The sequence below is a fragment of the Rattus norvegicus genome, chromosome 1 (genome assembly GCF_021556685.1).
Source record: "Rattus norvegicus strain SHRSP/BbbUtx chromosome 1, alternate assembly SHRSP_T2T, whole genome shotgun sequence".
In the NCBI taxonomy this organism is placed as follows: domain Eukaryota; kingdom Metazoa; phylum Chordata; class Mammalia; order Rodentia; family Muridae; genus Rattus; species Rattus norvegicus.
Genome location: NC_141534.1, coordinates 81,900,025 through 81,920,319, shown reverse-complemented (window position 1 = coordinate 81,920,319; position 20,295 = coordinate 81,900,025). Strand labels below are relative to the sequence as shown.

At 37.5% G+C, this 20,295-nt stretch overlaps 1 pseudogene; it reads right to left on the bottom strand.

The window, feature by feature from the left end:
- Positions 1–579: 579 nt before the first annotated feature.
- Positions 580–20,295, bottom strand: part of Vmn2r116l-ps28 (vomeronasal 2, receptor 116 like, pseudogene 28) — a 60,697-nt pseudogene continuing 40,981 nt past the window's right edge.

The window sequence follows — 20,295 nt, the reverse complement described above, 5'->3', positions numbered from 1 at the left end:
GACCTTCCAACTATTCCCTAATTCAGATACAATGTTCACTAGAGTCTGACCATTGTTGGATATAATACTTTATGTTTGAGATCAGAAAAAGAATCTAGACTATTGACCATTATCTTGAAGAACAACTGTAAAAACAGACAGTATGCTATAATATATGTGCTCCTATGGGAAATCAGAAAATGTATTCTGATTTTATAATTGTTGGTTCTTTAGTTTGTTTTTTAGTCTGATTTGGTAGAAAGTTTGTATGTGTAATTACTGTCTGTTCTGGAACTCATATTCTGTACAAAGTTATAGATTCAACTGCCTTATGCAAGTTATTTGAAGTTATCAGGGGTGATAATATTGGAATAAATTTTAATAATAATTTGAGAATTGTTGTTCTCCCAAAGGAAACTAAACAAGTGAATGAGTACAAGATTTTAAGGACACTGTATATAATACTCATAGATATGATACTTCTATATATCACTAGAGGAATGATTGAGAGTAATCCTGAAACTAGATACATGCACTGTAACCAAATATTTTGTGGTTATATACCAATGTTACATTTGACAGAATTCCTGAAATATTTGTTCAGAGATATGATTTCTCTCTGGTCTTTTGGATAGAATTTCTGTCTGGTCTCATTAAAATGATATAGATTTTGGGTACAAAAATGCATCCCTGCATTGGATGCCAAAAAGAATATTTCAACAGCAACCATGACCCTGCCCTTGGTGCTATGGTAGACAGGGAGGAAGGTGTCCCAGACACTGCAGAACACTAGCATGCTGAAGGTCAAGAACTTGGCTTTGTACACTGTCAGGCAGATTCTTTGCCGAGACAGCCATAGTGAAGCTTCCAAGGGCCAGGCAGGCCAAGTATCCCAGAACAGAGAAGAAAGCCATAAAGGAGACCTTGTTACACACAATGATGATGTGGCCATGCTCAGAATTTCATCAATATCAACAAAGGGAGGAGAAACTGTTAGCCAAATTGCACACGGAATACATTGCAATAAGGCACATATGGGAATAATGTAGTTGGGTTTACCTGATACCAGGAAGTTTCTTAATCTTCTTCCTGGGTCTGTGACTTTGAAAGCGAGAATGATTGAAAGCGAGAATGATTTGAAAGTGATTATTTTAGCTAGAACTGTGGAAACAGCCACAGTGGATTAAATTCCAAAGGTGATTTGCAGTAAGATGCAGGTACTTCTGTTAGGATGGACAATGAAGAAAAAGGAGCAGAGAAAACAGAACCTGAGTGAAGTGATTAATATGTAGCTGAGGATTCTGTTGTTTGCCTTCACAATAGGAGTGTCATGATGCTTCATAAAGTCCCAAAGTACCAGAGCTGTGAATACAGACAAACAGAAAGCTATTAAGGCAAGAGCCACCCCACAAGGGGTCTTCATAGCTTTGAAAGATGACACCTTTCTGAATGCATTTTTTCTTTTCTGTGTTGGCATACTGCAATTCTGGACATTTCGTACACTGGTCCATATCTGATGTCCAAAGAAAAGTATAGTGCTGCTGTTTTAGAAACTTTATCGGGGTTGGGGATTTAGCTCAGTGGTAGAGCACTTGCCTAGCAAGCACAAGGTCCTGGGTTCGGTCCCCAGCTCCGAAAAAAAAAAAAAGAAAAAAAAAAGACATTGATAGAAACTTTATCAACAAGGGATATCACATAAAGTTGTTGAAATAAGCATTGCAATGCTGCCTTTGAAGCTGACAATGTAATTTCAAGGACATTACTGCAAAGCATTTCTTTCAATTCTTAATGTTCATAAAGATGTAAGGGAAAATAAAGCCAAGGAATTATTTCTTTGTCTACTTAACTCTGTAGATTTTATGTTTTTTTTTTACTTTTGATAGAAAAAAATTCTGAACATTTATTAGACAAAGGTTGATTCAAAATCAAATACATAACAAATTTGAGTTGCTTTTGAGTTTCTCATTGTTTAGGGTCATGTAGCCTCACTGTAGCTTTGGTTCTAAACACACAGTATAGTACATGGCATGATAACAAATAATGTCAGTGAATGCTTCCTGAATCCACAGACCCATGATGTACTGTACATTGTACATTAAAGTATTTATACTTTACAAAGATTTTAGCTCTTAGGTTTTTTTGCCTACATATAGGATGCATTACTCAGTATCTAAATATCAAATTAATATATATATTTGAATTTTATCATATTAGAATAAGAGTTGGAAATTTCTGTTTGAGTTGCTTGCTTAAGTTTCATAAAATAGTTACATAAACTTTGGCTTGAAATTAGAACAGAATTTCTAATGATAACTGGGATGGCTATGAACATATATCTTCCAGGTTTCTACATATTTATGTGAAGCTATTCTCACCAAGGCTAAATGCAAAATCAAAATAATTCTGAGTGCTGAAAAGTATTGAAAATCTCTGTGTTCTATGGTATCGAATATCCCAAAATAGAATTCATTATTTAAAAAAAGACAAATTAGTAGCCAAATTGGTTTTGTCTTTAATAATTATAGGATTACATATCTCCCACAAAATTGTTTTAAAACAAATTTCTCTATGAATCATTATAAGTACACATATGATTTATGTAACTATTTTATATACCTATTCACTGGGTCATATAAAATTTCTTGGATGCAAAGAAATCACAGTAGAATAAGTTAAAGTAGTCCAGCTGTATAGCAACTCAGTTTTTCTGTAAACACACAAATAAAATGCATGAGTTTGAGGAACCTATTTCTTGTCATATTCCAGCTCTGGAGAAGGCATCCACAGGTAACATGTAAGTGAATAGTTGTGGAACCATTTTAATAAAACCTTTTTACCCAAAAAATAGCTGATCTAATGGGTCATAAAGATGAATTTTGATGATCCCCCTATATTTATTTTTTTCATCTATATTAACTTGAGTATTTCTTATTTACATTTCGATTGTTATTTCACATCCCGGTTTCTGGGCCAACATCCCCCTAACCCCTCCTCCTTCTCTATAGATGGTCCACTCCCCCCCTCCCCCACCATTACTGCCCTCCCCCCAACAATCACGTTCACTGGTGGTTCAGTCTTGGCAGGACCAAGGGCTTCCCCTTCCACTGGTGCTCTTACTAGGCAATTTATTGCTACGTGTGCAGTTGGAACCCAGGGTCAGTCCATGTATAGTCTTTGGGTAGTGGCTTAGTCCCTGGAAGCTCTGGTTGGTTGGCATTGTTGTTCTTATGGGGTCTCATGTAAGCTGAAAGCAAAGATTTCTAAACCCATTTTTTGTTCCATGTTGTTATCAATTTATTATTTAATTGAGAGAAGATACCTTCATAAAATACATTTTTGTTGGGTGTATTTTATAAATAAAAAAAACTCACTGTTTCATGATATTATTGACTATTTTATGAATTCATTCCCTGTGACAGATTACAGCACTGACTTTACAGGAACAATACCTGTAATAGGTACTTGAGAATTTATTATCTCAAAATCATAGACACAGATACAACACTAAATTGTACAGCTAAACTGAGTGTATGTATACATATTTATATATATGTGTTCATGTAAAAGTAAAAATTTGCCTTATTAAATTTGGGTACTTCCTCTCATAAGTCAAAAGAAGAAGGTGGAGACTGAGTGAAAATATAATATTAATGTTTGAAAAGTAGAAAGCATCAAAGAAATAAACCCTCACATGTATCTTCATCTGGCAACAACTAAACCAACATTCTGGTTGTTGTTCCAGAGATGAACTAATATTAACAATTAAAGGAAAAACATCTGTACATACTTTGTACTAAGATGTACTTCACCTTGATCCCTTCATTTGCAATGCTGAGAACTTTCGTCTTTGCCTCATCTACATTCCTATGTGTCTCAGTGTCTGTGAATGTACTCAAGGATGAAATCAGTATTTCCAAACAAAATCAGGAAGGTAACAGAGGAGACATTGATCAAGCATAGTAACCTAGATGGGTTGTCTTAAGTTGTAATTCCCATTATGTCTATGTCATGAAATGTGGTTGTAATTGAAATTAATTTTTATGTTATTTCAGAAAATGTTGATGTACTTCTTTGGTTTTCAGAATTCTTACCTAGAAAAATGCATTTGTGGAGAGCTATTATTTGATAAGTTGCCTAAAAGCCTAGGAAGTTGCTTTACCTATAGATAGAATATTTCACTCTAGCAGAGAACCTGAGTTCAGATCCCAGTACCAATGTCAGGTGTTTCATGAGTGGACATAAATGTAACTACAGTGGTATTATTTCCTCTTGTATGTAAATGAAAATACATTACTCATCTGATATACATAAAAATTAATATAATAATATGTTTTATGAACTTTTTGTGGAATTCATTGATGATAATATTAATTCTCTTGTTTTTTCTCAATTTCAGTATACTTTTAAAAATTATTTTTGAGCTTAGTGTAATGTTGGAATGCATGACTTTAAAAGAGATCTTCTGAGTAGGTTGCTTGCTTCTACTTCATTCATCATGGCAATAAACTCATATGGTAAGCCTTAGCAACAAATGATTTTATTGAACCATCTCACAGGCATAGTATGTCTTTTAAGAACTTTAATTCATTATACAAATTAAAAGGCAAAATAATTGAAAAGCTAACCATATACTTTTTGCATTTTGTCAACCCTAAATATATTTTAATAATGGGTATGTTATGTAATGTGCTGAATTTGAGTCTCGTCATATATTCTACATCATGAGTTTAGATTTATCCCCTACTTTCTGGATGCATATCATATCAGGCTTTGAACATGGCCCTCAGAATTTTACATACTTAGCAGTTTCTCATAAAATTTCAAATATTTTTGTCTTCTTTATTAATCTTACATATAACATGGATATTGTACCTAGCAGTCTCCTAATTTAGTGCTAAGAATTTATATTACATCCAGTTCTTCTTGAGCTTCTGTATGTACATGGTATGCATACTCATATAGGATGGATATATTGATGAAATATGACAAATTTAACTCTTTTAAAAATTGGGACTAAAATCTAATGTATATGTTGTTTTATAAGAGAATAATTATTGGGAAAAATCTTGTGGAAAATTCCCTCATATTGCAGTTTTATTTCCTAAACTGTATTTTGTGAAAATGTAATCTGCCATGAACTTTCAATGAATCAATATGTGGATCAAGTCACAAGGTCTATGGGTTTGTTCGTTTCTTTATTTTTGGAATGATTTTGTTAATTATTTTTATATCTGCAACTAGTAAATGAGAAAAGTGATATATTTTATATTTGCAATTGCCTTTAGTTGCCTTCCTAATTCCAGTGGGGCACAAGGGTAATATACATTTTCATTTTTTATCATAGCAGCAAATACTCACTTGTCCCGTTAGAAATTTAATTTTCAGGTCAGGGGCTGCAAACAAAACAGTAGGCTGCCATTCCCTCCTTCCAGATTTTTCAAAATCCTGGAGAACAATCTGCACTGCACACAGAGGATGGCATCTGAGAAAAAAATATTCACATACTAGTAATAAATTTTAGCTATTTCTTTTATGCTTTATATTATTATATTAATATTTCAATGAGCTTGTTTTATGTAAAATTACTGATTGAAATTTCACTCTGTCCATTTTTAACTACCAGCTATAAATATGGGAGATACATTGAAGGAATGCTGGAAAAAATTCTGAATGTCTAGTTATTTTGAAAAAAGAGCTGATGGTTAGCTGTGTGCAAAAACTAAAGATTGCAACCTGATTGTTTTTTGTTAATTATTTTCAATTTTGCACTAACTACAGTGAATAGACAAAGAAAACTTTTTTTTATTAACTTGAGTATTTCTTATATACATTTCGAGTGTTATTCCCTTTCCCGGTATCCGGGCAAACATCCCCCTCCCTCCTCCCCTTCCTTACGGGTGTTCCACTCCCCACCATCCCCCATCGCCTCCCTCCCCCCAACAGTCTAGTTCACTGAGGGTTCAGTCTTAGCAGGACCCAGGGCTTCCCCTTCCACTGGTGCTATTACTAGGATATTCATTACTACCTATGAGGTCAGAGTCCAGGGTCAGTCCATGTATATAGTCTTTAGGTAGTGGCTTAGTCCCTGGAAGCTCTGGTTGCTTCGCATTGTTGTACATATGGGGTCTCGAGCCCCTTCAAGCTCATCCAGTTCTTTCTCTGATTCCTTCAACGGGGGTCCGATTCTCAGTTCAGTGGTTTGCTGTATTCTGGCTGAGTATCTCAGGAGTGATCTACATCTGGCTCCTGTCGGTCTGCACTTCTTTGATTCATCCATCTTATCCAATTGGGTGGCTGTATATGAATGGGCCAAATGTGGGGCAGGCTCTGAATGGGTGTTCCTTCAGTCTCTGTTTTAATCTTGGCCTCTCTATTCCCTGCCAAGGGTATTCTTGTTCCCCTTTTAAAGAAGGAGTGAAGCATTCACATTTTGATCATCCGTCTTGAGTTTCATTTGTTCTAGGCATCTACGATAATTCAAGCATTTGGGCTAATAGCCACTTATCAATGATTGCATACCATGTATGTCTTTCTGTGATTGGGTTAGCTCACTCAGGATGATATTTTACAGTTCCAAACATTTGCCTACGAATTTCATAAAGTCATTGATTTTGATAGCTGAGTAATAATCCATTGTGTAGATGTACCACATTTTCTGTATCCATTCCTCTCTTGAAGGGCATCTGCGTTCTTTCCAGCTTCTGGATATTATAAATAAGGCTGTGATGAACATAGTGGAGCATGTGTCTTTTTTATATGTTGGGGCATCTTTTGGGTATATGCCCAAGAAAGGTATAGCTGCATACTCAGGCAGTTTAATGTCTAATTTTCTGAGGAACCTCCAGACTGATTTCCAGAATGGTTGGACCAGTCTGCAACCCCACCAACAATGGAGGAGTGTTCCTCTTTCTCCACATCCTCGCCAGCATTTGCTGTCACCTGAGTTTTTGATCTTAGCCATTCTCACTGGTGTGAGGGGAAATCTCAGGGTTGTTTTGATTTGCATTTCCCTTATGACTAAAGATGTTGAACATTTCTTTAGGTGTTTCTCAGCCATTCGGCATTCCTCAGCTGTGAATTCTTTGTTTAGCTCTAAACCCCATTTTTCAATAGGGTTATTTCTCTCCCTTCGGTCTAACTTCTTGAGTTCTTTGTATATTTTCTATATAAGGCCTCTATCTGTTGTAGGATTGGTAAAGATCTTTTCCCAATCTGTTGGTTGCCGTTTTGTCCTAACCACAGTGTCCTTTCCTTACAGAAGCTTTGCAGTTTTATGAGATCCCATTTGTCGATTCTTGATCTTAGAGCACAAGCCATTGGTGTTTTGTTCAGGAAATTTTTTCCAGTGCCCATGTGTTCCAGATGCTTCCCTAGTTTTTCTTCTATTAGTTCGACTGTGTCTGGTTTGATGTGGAGGTCCTTGATCCACTTGGACTTAAGCTTTGTACAGGGTGATAAGCATGGATCGATCTGCATTCTTCTACATGTTGACCTCCAGTTGAACCAGCACCATTTGCAGAAAATGCCATCTTTTTTCCGTTGGATGGTTTTGGCTCCTTTGTCAAAAATCAAGTGACCATAGGTATGTGGGTTCATTTCTGGGTCTTCAATTCTATTCCATTGGTATATCTGTCTGTCTCTGTACCAATACCATGCAGTTTTTATCACTATTGCTCTGTAATACTGCTTGAGTTCAGGGATAGTGATTCCCCCTGAAGTCCTTTTATTGTTGAGGATAATTTCAGCTATCCTGGGTTTTTTGTTATTCCAGATGAATTTGCAAATTGTTCTGTCCAACTCTTTGAAGAATTGGATTGGTATTTTGAGGGGGATTGCATTGAATCTGTAGATCGCTTTTGGTAAAATGGCCATTTTTACTATATTAATCCTGCCAATCCATGAGCATGGGAGATCTTTCCATCTTCTGAGGTCTTCTTCAATTTCTTTCTTCAGTGTCTTGAAGTTCTTATTGGACAAATCTTTTACTTGCTTGGTTAAAGTCACACCGAGGTGCTTTATATTATTTGGGTCTATTATGAAGGGTGTCGTTTCACTAATTTCTTTCTCGGTTTGTTTCTCTTTTGTGTAGAGGAAGGCTACTGATTTATTTGAGTTAATTTTATACCCAGCCACTTTGCTGAAGTTGTTAATCAGCTTTAGTAATTCTCTGGTGGAACTTTTGGGATCACTTAAATATACTATCATATCATCTGCAAATAGTGATATTTTGATTTCTTCTTTTCTGATCTGTATCCCCTTGACTTCCATTTTTTGTCTGATTGCTCTGGCTAGAACTTCAAGAACTATATTGAATAAGTAGGGAGAGAGTGGGCAGCCTTGTCTAGTCCCTGATTTTAATGGGATTGCTTCAAGTTTCTCTCCATTTAGTTTAATGTTAGCAACTGGTTTGCTGTATATGGCTTTTACTATGTTTAGGTATGGGCCTTGAATTCCTATTCTTTCCAGGACTTTTATCATGAAGGGGTGTTGAACTTTTTCAAATGCTTTCTCAGCATCTAATGAAATGATCATGTGGTTTTGTTCTTTCAGTTTGTTTATATAATGGATTACGTTCATGGTTTTCCATATATTAAACCATCCCTGCATGCCTGCAATGAAGCCTACTTGATTATGGTGGATGATTGTGTTCATGTGCTCTTGGATTCGGTTTGCCGGGATTTTATTGAGTATTTTTGCGTCGATATTCATAAAGGAAATTGGTCTGAAATTCTCTTTCTTTGTTGGGTCTTTGTGTGGTTTAGGTATAAGAGTAATTGTGGCTTCATAGAAGGAATTCAGTAGTGCTCCATCTGTTTCAATTTTGTAGAATAGTTTGGATAATATTGGTATGATGTCTTCTATGAAGGTCTGATAGAATTCTGCACTAAACCAGTCTGGACCTGGGCTCTTTTTGGTTGGGAGACCTTTAATGACTGCTTCTATTTCCTTAGGAGGTATGGGGTTGTTTAACTGGTTTATCTGTTCCTGATTTAACTTTGGTACCTGGTATCTGTCTAGGGATTGTCCATTTCCTGCAGATTTTAAAGTTTTGTTGAATATAGGCTTTTATAGTAAGATCTGATGATTTTTTTAATATCCTCTGAATCTGTAGTTATGTCTCCCTTTTCATTTCTGATTTTGTGAATTTGGATACACTCTCTGTATCCTCTCGTTAGTCTGGCTAAGGGTTTATCTATCTTGTTGATTTTCTCAAAGAACCAACTTTTGGTTCTGTTGATACTTTCTATGGTCCTTTTTGTTTCTACTTGGTTGATTTCAGCTCTGAGTTTGATTATTTCCTGCCTTCTACTCCTCCTGGGTGTATGTGCTTCTTTTTGTTCTAGAGCTTTTAGGTGTGCTGTCAAGCTGCTGACATATGCTCTTTCCTGTTTCTTTCTGCAGGCACTCAGCACTATGAGTTTTCCTCTTAGCACAGCTTTCATTGTGTCCCATAAGTTTGGGTATGTTGTACCTTCATTTTCATTAAATTCTAAAAAGTTTTTAATTTCTTTCTTTATTTCTTCCTTGACCAGTGTATCATTGAGTAGAGCATTGTTCAATTTCCACGTATGTGTGGGCATTCTTCCCTTATTGTTATTGAAAACCAGGTTTAGGCCGTGGTGGTCCGATAGCACGCATGGGATTATTATATCTTTCTGTACCTGTTGAGGCCCGTTTTTTGACCAATTATAGGGTCAATTTTGGAGAAACTACCATGCGGAGCTGAGAAGAAGGTATATTGTTTTGCTTTAGGGTAGAATGTTCTATAAATATCTGTCAAGTCCATTTGGCTCATGACTTCTCTTAGTCTGTCTATGGCTCTGTTTAATTTCTGTTTCCATGATCTCTCCATTGATGAGAGTGGGGTGTTGAAATCTCCTACTATTACTGTGTGAGGTACAATGTGTGTTTTGAGCTTTAGTAAGATTACTTTTACATACGTAGGTTCCCTTGTATTTGGGGCATACATATTTAGGATTGAGAGTTCATCTTGTTGGATTTTTTCTTTGATGAATATGAAGTGTCCTTCCTTATCTTTTTTGATGACTTTTAGTTGAAAATTGATTTTATTTGATATTAGAATGGCTACTCCAGCTTGCTTCTTCCGACCATTTGCTTGGAAAGTTGTTTTCCAGCCTTTCTCTCTGAGGTAGTGTCTGTCTTTGTCTCTGAGGTGTGGTTCCTGTAGGCAGCAGAATGCAGGGTCCTCGTTGCGTATCCAGTTTGTTAATCTATGTCTTTTTATTGGGGAGTTGAGGCCATTGATGTTGAGAGATATTAAGGAATAGTGATTATTGCTTCCTGTTATACTCATATTTGGATATGAAGTTATGTTTGTGTGCTTTTCTTCTCATTGTTTTGTTGCCAAGACAATTAGTTTCTTGCTTCTTCTAGGGTATAGCTTGCCTCCTTATGTTGGGCTTTACCATTTATTATCCTTTGTAGTGCTGGATTTGTAGAAAGATATTGTGTAAATTTGGTTTTGTCATGGAATATCTTGGTTTCTCCATCTATGTTAATTGAGAGTTTTGCAGGATACAGTAACCTGGGCTGGCATTTGTGTTCTCTTAGGGTCTGTATGACATCAGTCCAGGATCTTCTGGCCTTCATAGTTTCTGGCGAAAAGTCTGGTGTGATTCTGACAGGTCTGCCTTTATATGTTACTTGACCTTTTTCCCTTACTGCTTTTAATATTCTTTCTTTATTTTGTGCATTTTGTGTTTTGACTATTATGTGATGGGAGGTGTTTCTTTTCTGGTCCAATCTATTTGGAGTTCTGTAGGCTTCTTGTATGCCTAAGGGTATCTTTATTTTTAGGTTAGGGAAGTTTTCTTCTATGATTTTGTTGAAGATATTTACTGGTCCTTTGAGCTGGGAGTCTTCACTCTCTTCTATACCTATTATCCTTAGGTTTGATCTTCTCATTGAGTCCTGGATTTCCTGTATGTTTTGGACCAGTAGCTTTTTCTGCTTTACATTATCTTTGACAGTTGAGTCAATGATTTCAATGGAATCTTCTGATCCTGAGGTTCTCTCATCCATCTCTTGTATTCTGTTGGTGAAGCTTGTATCTACAACTCCTTGTCTCTTCTTTTGGTTTTCTATATCCAGGGTTGTTTCCATGTGTTCTTTCTTGATTGCTTCTATTTCCATTTTTAATTCCTTCAACTGTTTGATTGTGTTTTCCTGGAATTCTTTCAGAGATTTTTTTGACTCTTCTCTATGGGCTTCTACTTGTTTATTTATGATTTCCTGGAATTCTTTCAGGCATTTTTGTGATTCCTCTCTGTAGGCTTCTACTTGTTCTCTAAGGGAGTTCTTCACGTCTTTCTTGAAGTCCTCCAGCATCATGATCAAATATGATTTTGAAACTAGATCTTGCTTTTCTGGTGTGTTTGGATATTCCATGTTTGTTTTGATGGGAGAATTGGGCTCCGATGGTGCCATGTAGTCTTGGTTTCTGTTGCTTGGGTTCCTGCACTTGCCTCTCGCCATCAGATTATCTCTAGTGTTACTTTGTTCTGCTATTTCTGACAGTGGCTAGACTGTCCTATAAGCCTGTGTGTCAGGAGTGTTGTAGACCTGGTTTCCTGTTTTCTTTCAGCCTGTTATGGGGACAGAGTGTTCTGCTTTCGGGCGTGTAGTTTTTCCTCTCTACAGGTCTTCAGCTGTTCCTGTGGGCCTGTGTCTTGAGTTCACCAGGCAGGTCTCTTGCAGCAGAAAAGTTGGTCTTACCTGTGGTCCCGAGGCTCAAGTTTGCTCACGGGGTGCTGCCCACCAGCTCTCTGCTGCGGCAGCAACCAGGAAGATGTGCGCCGCCATTTCCGGGAGCTTCAGTGCACCAGGGTTCTAGATGGCGTTATGTGTTTTCCTCTGGCGTCCGAGATGTGTGTGCAGAGTGCAGTCTCTTCTGGTTTCCCAGGTGTGTCTGCCTCTCTAAAGGTTTAGCTCTCCCTCCCACGGGATTTTGGAGTAGAGAACTGTTTATCAGGTCTGTTTCCTTCAGTTTCCTGCGGTGTCCTGCAGCTCCCTTTCTGGGAGCTTCCGTGCACCAGGGTTCCAGATGGCATTTGGTGTTTTCCTCTGGAATCAGTAATGTGGGCAGAGTGCAGTCTCTTCTGGTTTCCCAGGTGTGTCTGCCTCTCTGAAGGTTTAGCTCTCCCTCCCACAGGATTTGGGTGCAGAGAACTGTTTATCAGGTCTGTTCCTTCAGGTTCCAGCGGTGTCTCAGGCACAGGGGTCCTGCCGCTCCTGTGCCCTCCCCCACGGGAACCCAGAGTCCTTATACAGTTTCCTCTTGGGCCAAGGATGTGGGCAGGGTTGGGCAGTGTTGGTGGTCTCTTCCGCTCTGCAGCCTCAGGAGTGCTCAAGTTTGCTCGAGGGGTGCTGTCCACGAGCTCTCTGCGGCAGCAGCAACCAGGAAGTGTCAAAGAAAAATTTAATTCAAATATCTTCTCTGCCAATACTAGCCAACTATCCCCATGCCTTTCAAGCATTTTCTTAATTAGTAATTGATATAGGATTTCCCATCTCACTGAGGGAAATATAGACAGAAAATAGTTTTCTCTTGAGATCTATGCCTTAGTTCTAGTCTCCTGATATCCACTTATGTCTTTCTCTGACTATAAGCCAAACATCAAATCACCCCTTCCTCCCATGTTTCTTATGATCAAAGTTTAGTTAAAGCAACAAAGAAGCAAATTAGTATTTGAAGACATTTGAAAGAGGAACAGTATGCGTTTATATCACTGATAACAAATATTACCTTGAATAAATTAGCATTGTAAAGTATGGGATATTGTATATTAAAAAATAGTGGAATATGCAGATACTCTTTTACTATGGTTGGAAATGATAAAGTTCTGTATAATGACCGTAAATATGAAGTGTCTCATTTTCCCCCATCCTTTGCTTTATATTTATGCTAACATTTGTAATGTTTTAAAGAATATTTTGAGTTAGATTATGGAAAAGGGCATACTTGTTCTTCATGTTAATATATTTTAAGGTAGTTCCTCCATATCACACATGACAGGTTTGAGCTCACAGTATAGGGCAGACTGGCAAGAAACACACTGTGATTTTCAGACCACTGTTTCTAAAGTGCTTGTATAAAAAATGAACCAACCAAAACTACTTGTCATTATTTCTGACTTTTACAAATAATAATTTTCTCTGCATGTATTATAGTACTGTGAAGAGGTTCATGAAAGAAAATGTCATATCAATATCTTTCTTTTGTTCAATCACTTGTTTTATTTCTCTAAATCTGAATGAATTTTGGGCTTGGTTAACAGCCATTTCTGAATGTGTATGGAATATAATGTAATTCTATATGGTGTGGTGCATTACATTCAAATAATCTGTATATGTGGAACCATGCTTGCATCTCTGGATTAAAGTCTCCCTGTTCTCAGAGAATGATCTTTCTGTTGTACATTATGTTCTTTTGTTGGGTGTTTTAGTCAAGAAATATTCCATACATATGCATCAAAGATATGGTTATCCAATTTTTCCCTCTTATTACACATTTTAATGTTTTCCTCCCATTTTATGAAAAAAAGTTCTCTTCTTATATGTGAATGAGTCTCCATACATTCTGAAGACACCAAATAATATTTTAAAATATAAAGAGTCTTCTGGTCATTGATTACACTTAGAGAATATTACAAAAAATTTTCTAACTATAATGGAAAATTATTTTTACTTTTGTCTGGTTGCTGTAGTTACCATATTTAATGGTATTAGTAGCTGTTTCTTTGTCTGTTGTACTAGTGCTGTCTATATATTCCTTTGAAATTTTGATCATTTTACTTAAAAGTGTGAACAGGTTTTTCAAGTTTATTAAAAATTGATGTTTCTGTGAATATGATTTCTGTAATTCTATTCATTAGGGAAACTGGTATATGTCCTTCTATTATATGGGGAACATTTTTGAGTATAATGACAAGTGTTAGCAATTATGATTTTAGTATTTCATAACTGTAACATTATTCTCACTTATATCAACATGTGTTCTAGAGGTTTAAGGTAAGGGAGGAAATTACTGTGTAATAACAATGATATGAATAGAATATTGTTCTCTTTAACGGAAAGAATATCAAACAGTGGTAACAGTTTTATATTTATTATATTTCAGATAATTATTCTCACATGACAAATGTATACTTTATGCAGGTATGAAATCTTCAGAGAATTAGTAAAATGTGTTAAAATTTAAAAAAGAAACATAAAATAGGAGCCTAGAAATTGGGTCATGAAGTGATACAGTATTTCAATATGTTCAGTGTTACTGCTATGTAATATAAATCAGTGAGTACACACCAACCTTTTTACTCCCTCTTGCCAACTCAATCATGTCTCCATATAAGTGAAAGTGTTCACCATGTGGTAAATATGGGATGAACTTTGCTATCTTCACCTTAATCTGAAGGTGTTGAGAGAAATGTTGAATGTGAACAATATCATAGTCTTCCTGCTCTCTCTCTCTCTCTCTCTCTCTCTCTCTCTCTCTCTCTCTCTCTCTCTCTCTCTCTCTGTTTCATAACCACTCTGTCCCCAAGAGGATTAGTAAAGTGAATCGTTCTGATAAAGGAGAATAGCTAAAAGGGAAGCATTGCACAACAATCTACATATGGTTCCTTCAAGTCATAAAATGTATTTTAATTTCATAGTAAAGGCAACATCATTTAAAGAACAAAAAAGAGAAATCACAACAAAAGCAATTGGAGAAATGAAACGAACAGGTTTTATGTGGAGTTACTTTACCCAGTTGGACTTGAGCTTTGTAAATGGCAATAAAAATAGATAAATTTCCATTCTTCTACATGATGATCTCCAGTTGAACCAGGACCACTTGTTGAAAATGCTGTCTTTTTTCTACTGAATATTTTTAGTTCCTTTGTCAAATATAAAGTGAACATAGGTGTGTGGGTTCATTTCTGAGTCTTCAGTTCTATTCCATTTAATCTTACCTGCCTGACTCTATATGACTACCATTCAATTTTTGTTACTATTTTTCTATAATACAGAAGGGCATTAGGGATGTTGATTTCCCCCAAACTTCTTCAATTAAAGAAAATAGTTTTTGCTATCCTGGGTTTTTTTTTAATCCTAATAAATTTGCAAAATTCTCTTTCTAACTCTGAAAATTTGACTTTTATTTTGTTGGGTATTGCATTAAATCTGTGTATTTCTTTCAGCAAGATATCCATTTTACTCTATAATAACTGCCAATCCTTGAGCATGGGAGATTGTTCTATCTTCTGAGACCTTCCTCACAGACTTGAATTTCTTGTCATACAGAGCTTTCACTTGCTTTGTTTGAATCACACCAAGGTATTTCATGTAAACTGTAACTATTGTGAAGGGTGTCATTTCCCTAATTTATCCTCAGTCTGTTTTTCTTTAAGTAGAGAAATGCTACTATTTTGTATGACTTAATTTTATATCCAGTCAATTTGATGAAGTTGTATATGAGCAGGAGGAATTCTCTGGTGGAATTTTTGGGCAGAATTAAATATACAATCATATCATCCACAAATAGTGATATTTCGACTTCTTTTCCAATTTATATCCCTTTGACCTCTTTTGTTCTCTGATTGCTCTGGGTAGGATTTCAAGTACTATAATGAATAGGGAGGAAGAGAGTGGGCCAAGAGCATCCAGAACCACAACTTAAAACCAGATACACTGAAACTGATAAAAAAAAGAAAGTGAGGAAGAGCATCAAACACACAGGCACAGGGAAAATTATCCAGTACTAAACACCAAAGACTAATGTTCTAAGACCAAGAATCAACAAATGGGACCTCATAAAATTTCAAAACTTCTCTAGATCAAAGTGTACAGTAAATAGAACAAAACAGCAACCAACCAATTGAGAAAAAGTCTTTACCAATCCTACATACAATAGAGGGTTATATACAATATATACAAAGAACTGAATAATGCAGGCAATTCTCCAGAGAATAAAATACCCCCATTTTTATTACATTTTTTATTTACATTACAAATGTTACTCCCTTTCCTGATTTCTGGGCTATAAGCCCCCTATGCCACCCCTCTCCCCTTCTTCTATGAGGTTCTTCTCCTCAACAACCACTCCTCCTTCCCATCCACCACCAATATTCCCCTGCACTTGGGCGTCCAACCTTGGCAGGACCAAAGGCTTCTCATCCCATTGGTGCCCAAGGAGCTAGCTTCTGCTACATATTCAGCTGGAGTCATGGGTCTGTCCATGTTTAGTCTTTGGGTAGTGGTTTAGTCCCTGGGAGGTCTGGTAGTTTACTATTGTTCTTCTGGGGTAGCTAGCCCCTTCAGCTCCTTCAATCCTTTCTCTAACTGCTCCAACTGGGACCACATTCTCAGCTCAATGGTTTTCTGCTAGTATGTGCCTTTGTATTTGTCATATTCAGGCTAAGCCTCTCAAGAGATAGGTATATCAGGTTCCTGTAGCCTACACTTCTTGGATTCATTAATATTATCTAGTTTTCTTGGCTGTATATAAATGGGATATATACCCATGAGGGACAGGCTCCGAATAACCATTTCTTCTGTCTCTGCTCCAAGCTTTGTCTCCATTTTGCCTCCTATAAATATTTTTGTTTCTCCTTTCAAGGGCTTCCACACTTTAATCTTCTCTCTTCTTGAGTTTCATGTCGTGTGTGGATTTTATATTGGGTAATGTGAGTTTTGGGGGCAATATCCACTTATCAGTGAGTGCATACCATGTGTATTTTGTTTTTTGGGTGTTTTTTGTGTGTGTGTGTGTGTGTGTGTGTGTGTGTGTGTGTGCGTGCGAGTTTGGGATAAGGATGATATTTACTAGTTCCACTGATTTGTCTATGGATTTCATGAAGTCATTGCTTTTGATAGCTGAGTAGTACTCCACTGTATAGATATACTAAATTTTCTGTAACCATTTCTCTCTTGAAGTCCATATGGGTTCTTTACAGTCTCTGGCAAATATGAATTAGGCTGCTATTAACATAATGAAGCATGTGTCCTTGTATGTTAGAGCATCTTTTGGGTATATGCCAAGGAGAGGCATAGCTGGGTCCTCAATTAGTTCAATGTCCAATTTTCTGATGAACCTCCAGACAGATTTCCAGAATGGTTGTACCAGTTTGCAATCCCAGCTAAAATAGAGGAGTGTTCCTCTTTCGCCACATCCTTGCAAGCATCTATGGTCAAATGTGTTTTAAATCTTAGCCATTCTGACTGGTGTGAGGTGTTATCTCATAGTTGTTTTGATTTGCATTTCCATGATGGCTAAGGATGTTGAACATTTATTTAGGTACTTCCCATTCATTCAATATTCTACTGCTGAGAATTCTTTGGTTACCTCAGTACCACATTTTTAATAGGGTTATTTGGCTCTCTGGCATCGAACTTCTTGAGTTCTCTTTATATTTTAGATATTAGTCCTCTTTCGGAAGTAGGATTGGTAAATAACTTTTCCCAATCTGTTGATTGCTGTTTTGTCCTAATGACAGTGTTCTTTCTTTGCTTTACAGAGAAGCTTTGTCCTTTAAAATTGGGCTACAAATCTAAACAAAGAATTCTCGACTGAGGAATATTAAATAACCAAGATGCACAAAAAGAAATGTTCAACATCCTTAGTCATCAGGTAAATGTAAATCAAAAGAACTCTGAGATTCCACCTCATACCTGTCAGAATAGAGAAGATCAAAATTCAGGTGACACAGATCCCTGGTGGGATTGCCACTCTGGACATCACGCTGTTGTTTCCTCAGAAAATTGAACTTAGTACGACGTGAGGACATAGTTATATCACTCCTGGGCATATACCTGAAAGGTGCTCCAACATATAACAATGAAACATGCTGCACGATGTTCAGAGCTGCCCTATTTATAATGGCCAGAAGCTGAAAACAATCCAGATGTTTTTCAACAGAGGAATGGTTACAGAAAAATGGTGTACATTCACACAATGGAATACTCCCAGCTATTAAAAACAATTACTTCATGAATTTTTTTGATAATGGATGGAACTAGAAAATATCACCCTTAATGAGGTAATCAAACACAAAAGCACACACACACTGTATGTGCTCACTGACAAGCCAATTTGAGCTCAAATTCTTTGACTACCTAAGAAACAATTCACAGACCATATGAACCTGAAGAAGAAGGAAGACAAAAGAATGGATGCTTTAGACCTTCTTAAATGGGAGAACAAAAATGCTCACAGGTGATTATGTAGTGAAAAACTGTGGAGCAGAGACAGAATAAATGGGCATGGAGAGACTGCTACACCTGAGGAATCCATTCTATATAGAGACACCAAGCCCAGACAATATTGTGGATGCCAAGAGTACTTTCTGACAGGAACCTGATACAGCTGTCTCTTGAGAGGCTCTGCAAGAGCCTTACTAAGACAGAAAAGGATGCTTGTCCAACCATTGAACTGGAACAGGGTCCCCAATGGAGGATTTAGGAAAAGGACATAAGGAATTGAAAGGGTTTGCAACCCCATATGTATAACTACAATATCTAGAAACCATAACCCCAAGAACTTCCCAGTTCCCAGGGATTAAACCACCATCCCAAAAGTACACATGGATTGACCAATGGCTCCAGATGCAAATGTAACAGAGGATGGCTTTGTCAGGCAGCAATGGGAAGAGAGGCCTTGGCCATGTCGAGTCTTCATGGCCCAATGTAAGCAAATGTCACGTCAGGGAGCTGGGAGGTAGTAGGTGATTGAGTGTGTGCACACTCATAGAAGCACAAGGAGGGTAGATGGAATGGCAGGTTCCTGGAGGGAAAAGCAGGAATGTGGATAATATTTAAAATGTAAATTCACTTGGAGCAGAAAAGTTGGTCTTACCTATGTTCCAGGGCCGGAAGTTGCTCCTGGGGGACTGAATTTCAGCTCTCTGTTGGGCGGCAACCAGAAGGGCCTGCCCTGACTTTTCACAGGCCCCTGTGCTGAGGGGTGCCAGATGGCATTAGATGCTTTCCTCTGGAGTCAGAAATGTGGGCAGAGTGTAGTCTCTTCTGGCTTGCCTCTTGTGTCTGCCCCTCTGAAGGTTTAGCTGTCCCTCCCACAGGATTTGTGTACAGGGAGCTGCTGACTGTGTGCCTTCAGATCCAGGTGGTGTCTAGACCACAGGGGATTGGACGCTTGAGTACCCCTATCTTCCTGTTCCCAGAGGCCCTATACAGTTCCCTTTTGGGCCAGGGATGTGGGCAAGGGTGGGCAGTATTGGAGGTCTTTCCCGCCGTGCCGTCTCATGAGTGCCCACCTGTCTGGGCGGTGAGCTCCCTCTCCCACGAGTTTAGGAGCAGGGAGCTATATAGTGCCGAAAAATGGCCATTTTACCAAAAGTGATCTGCATATTCACTGCAATTCCCATCAAAATACCACTCCAATTCTTCAGAGAGTTATACAGAACAATTTGCAAATTCATCTGGAATAACAAAAAACATAGGATTGCTAAAACTATTCTCAACAATAAAAGGACGTCCAGGGGAATCCCTATCACTGAACTGAAGTAGTATTACAGAGCAATAGTGATAAAAACTATATGTAATTGGTACAGAGACATACAGATAGACCAGTGGATTAGAATTGAAGACACAGAAATGAACCCACACACCTATGGTTACTTTATTTCTGACCAAGGAGGCAAACCATCCAATGGATAAAAGACAGCATTTTCAGCAAATGGTGCTGGTTCAACTGGAGGTCAGCATGTAGAAGAATGCAGATTGATCCATTCTTATCACGTGTACAAAGCTTAAGTCCAAGTGGATCAAGGACCTCCACAGCAAACCAGATACACTCAAACTAATAGAAGAAAAAGTGGGGAAGAATCTCCAAAACATGGGCCCTGGAGAAAATTTCCTGAACAAAACACAAATGGCTTATGCTCTAAGATCAAGAATAGGCAAATGGGATCTCATAAAACTGCAAAGCTTCTGTAAGGCAAAGGACACTGTTGTTAGGTCAAAATGGCAACGAACAGATTGGGAAAATATCTTTACCAATCCTACAACTGATAGAGAGCTTATATCCAAAATATACAAAGAACTTAAGAAGTTAGACTGCAGACAGACAAATAACCTATTACAAAATGGGGTTCAGAGCTAAACAAGGAATTGACAGTGAAGGAATGCCAAATGGCTGAGAATCACCTAAAGAAATTTTGAACATTTTTAGTCATAAAGGAAATGCAAATCAAAACAACCCTGAGATTCCACCTCACAACAGTCAGAATGGCTAAGATTAAAAACTCAGGTGACAGCAGATGATGGTGAGGATGTGGAGAAAGAGGAACACTCCTC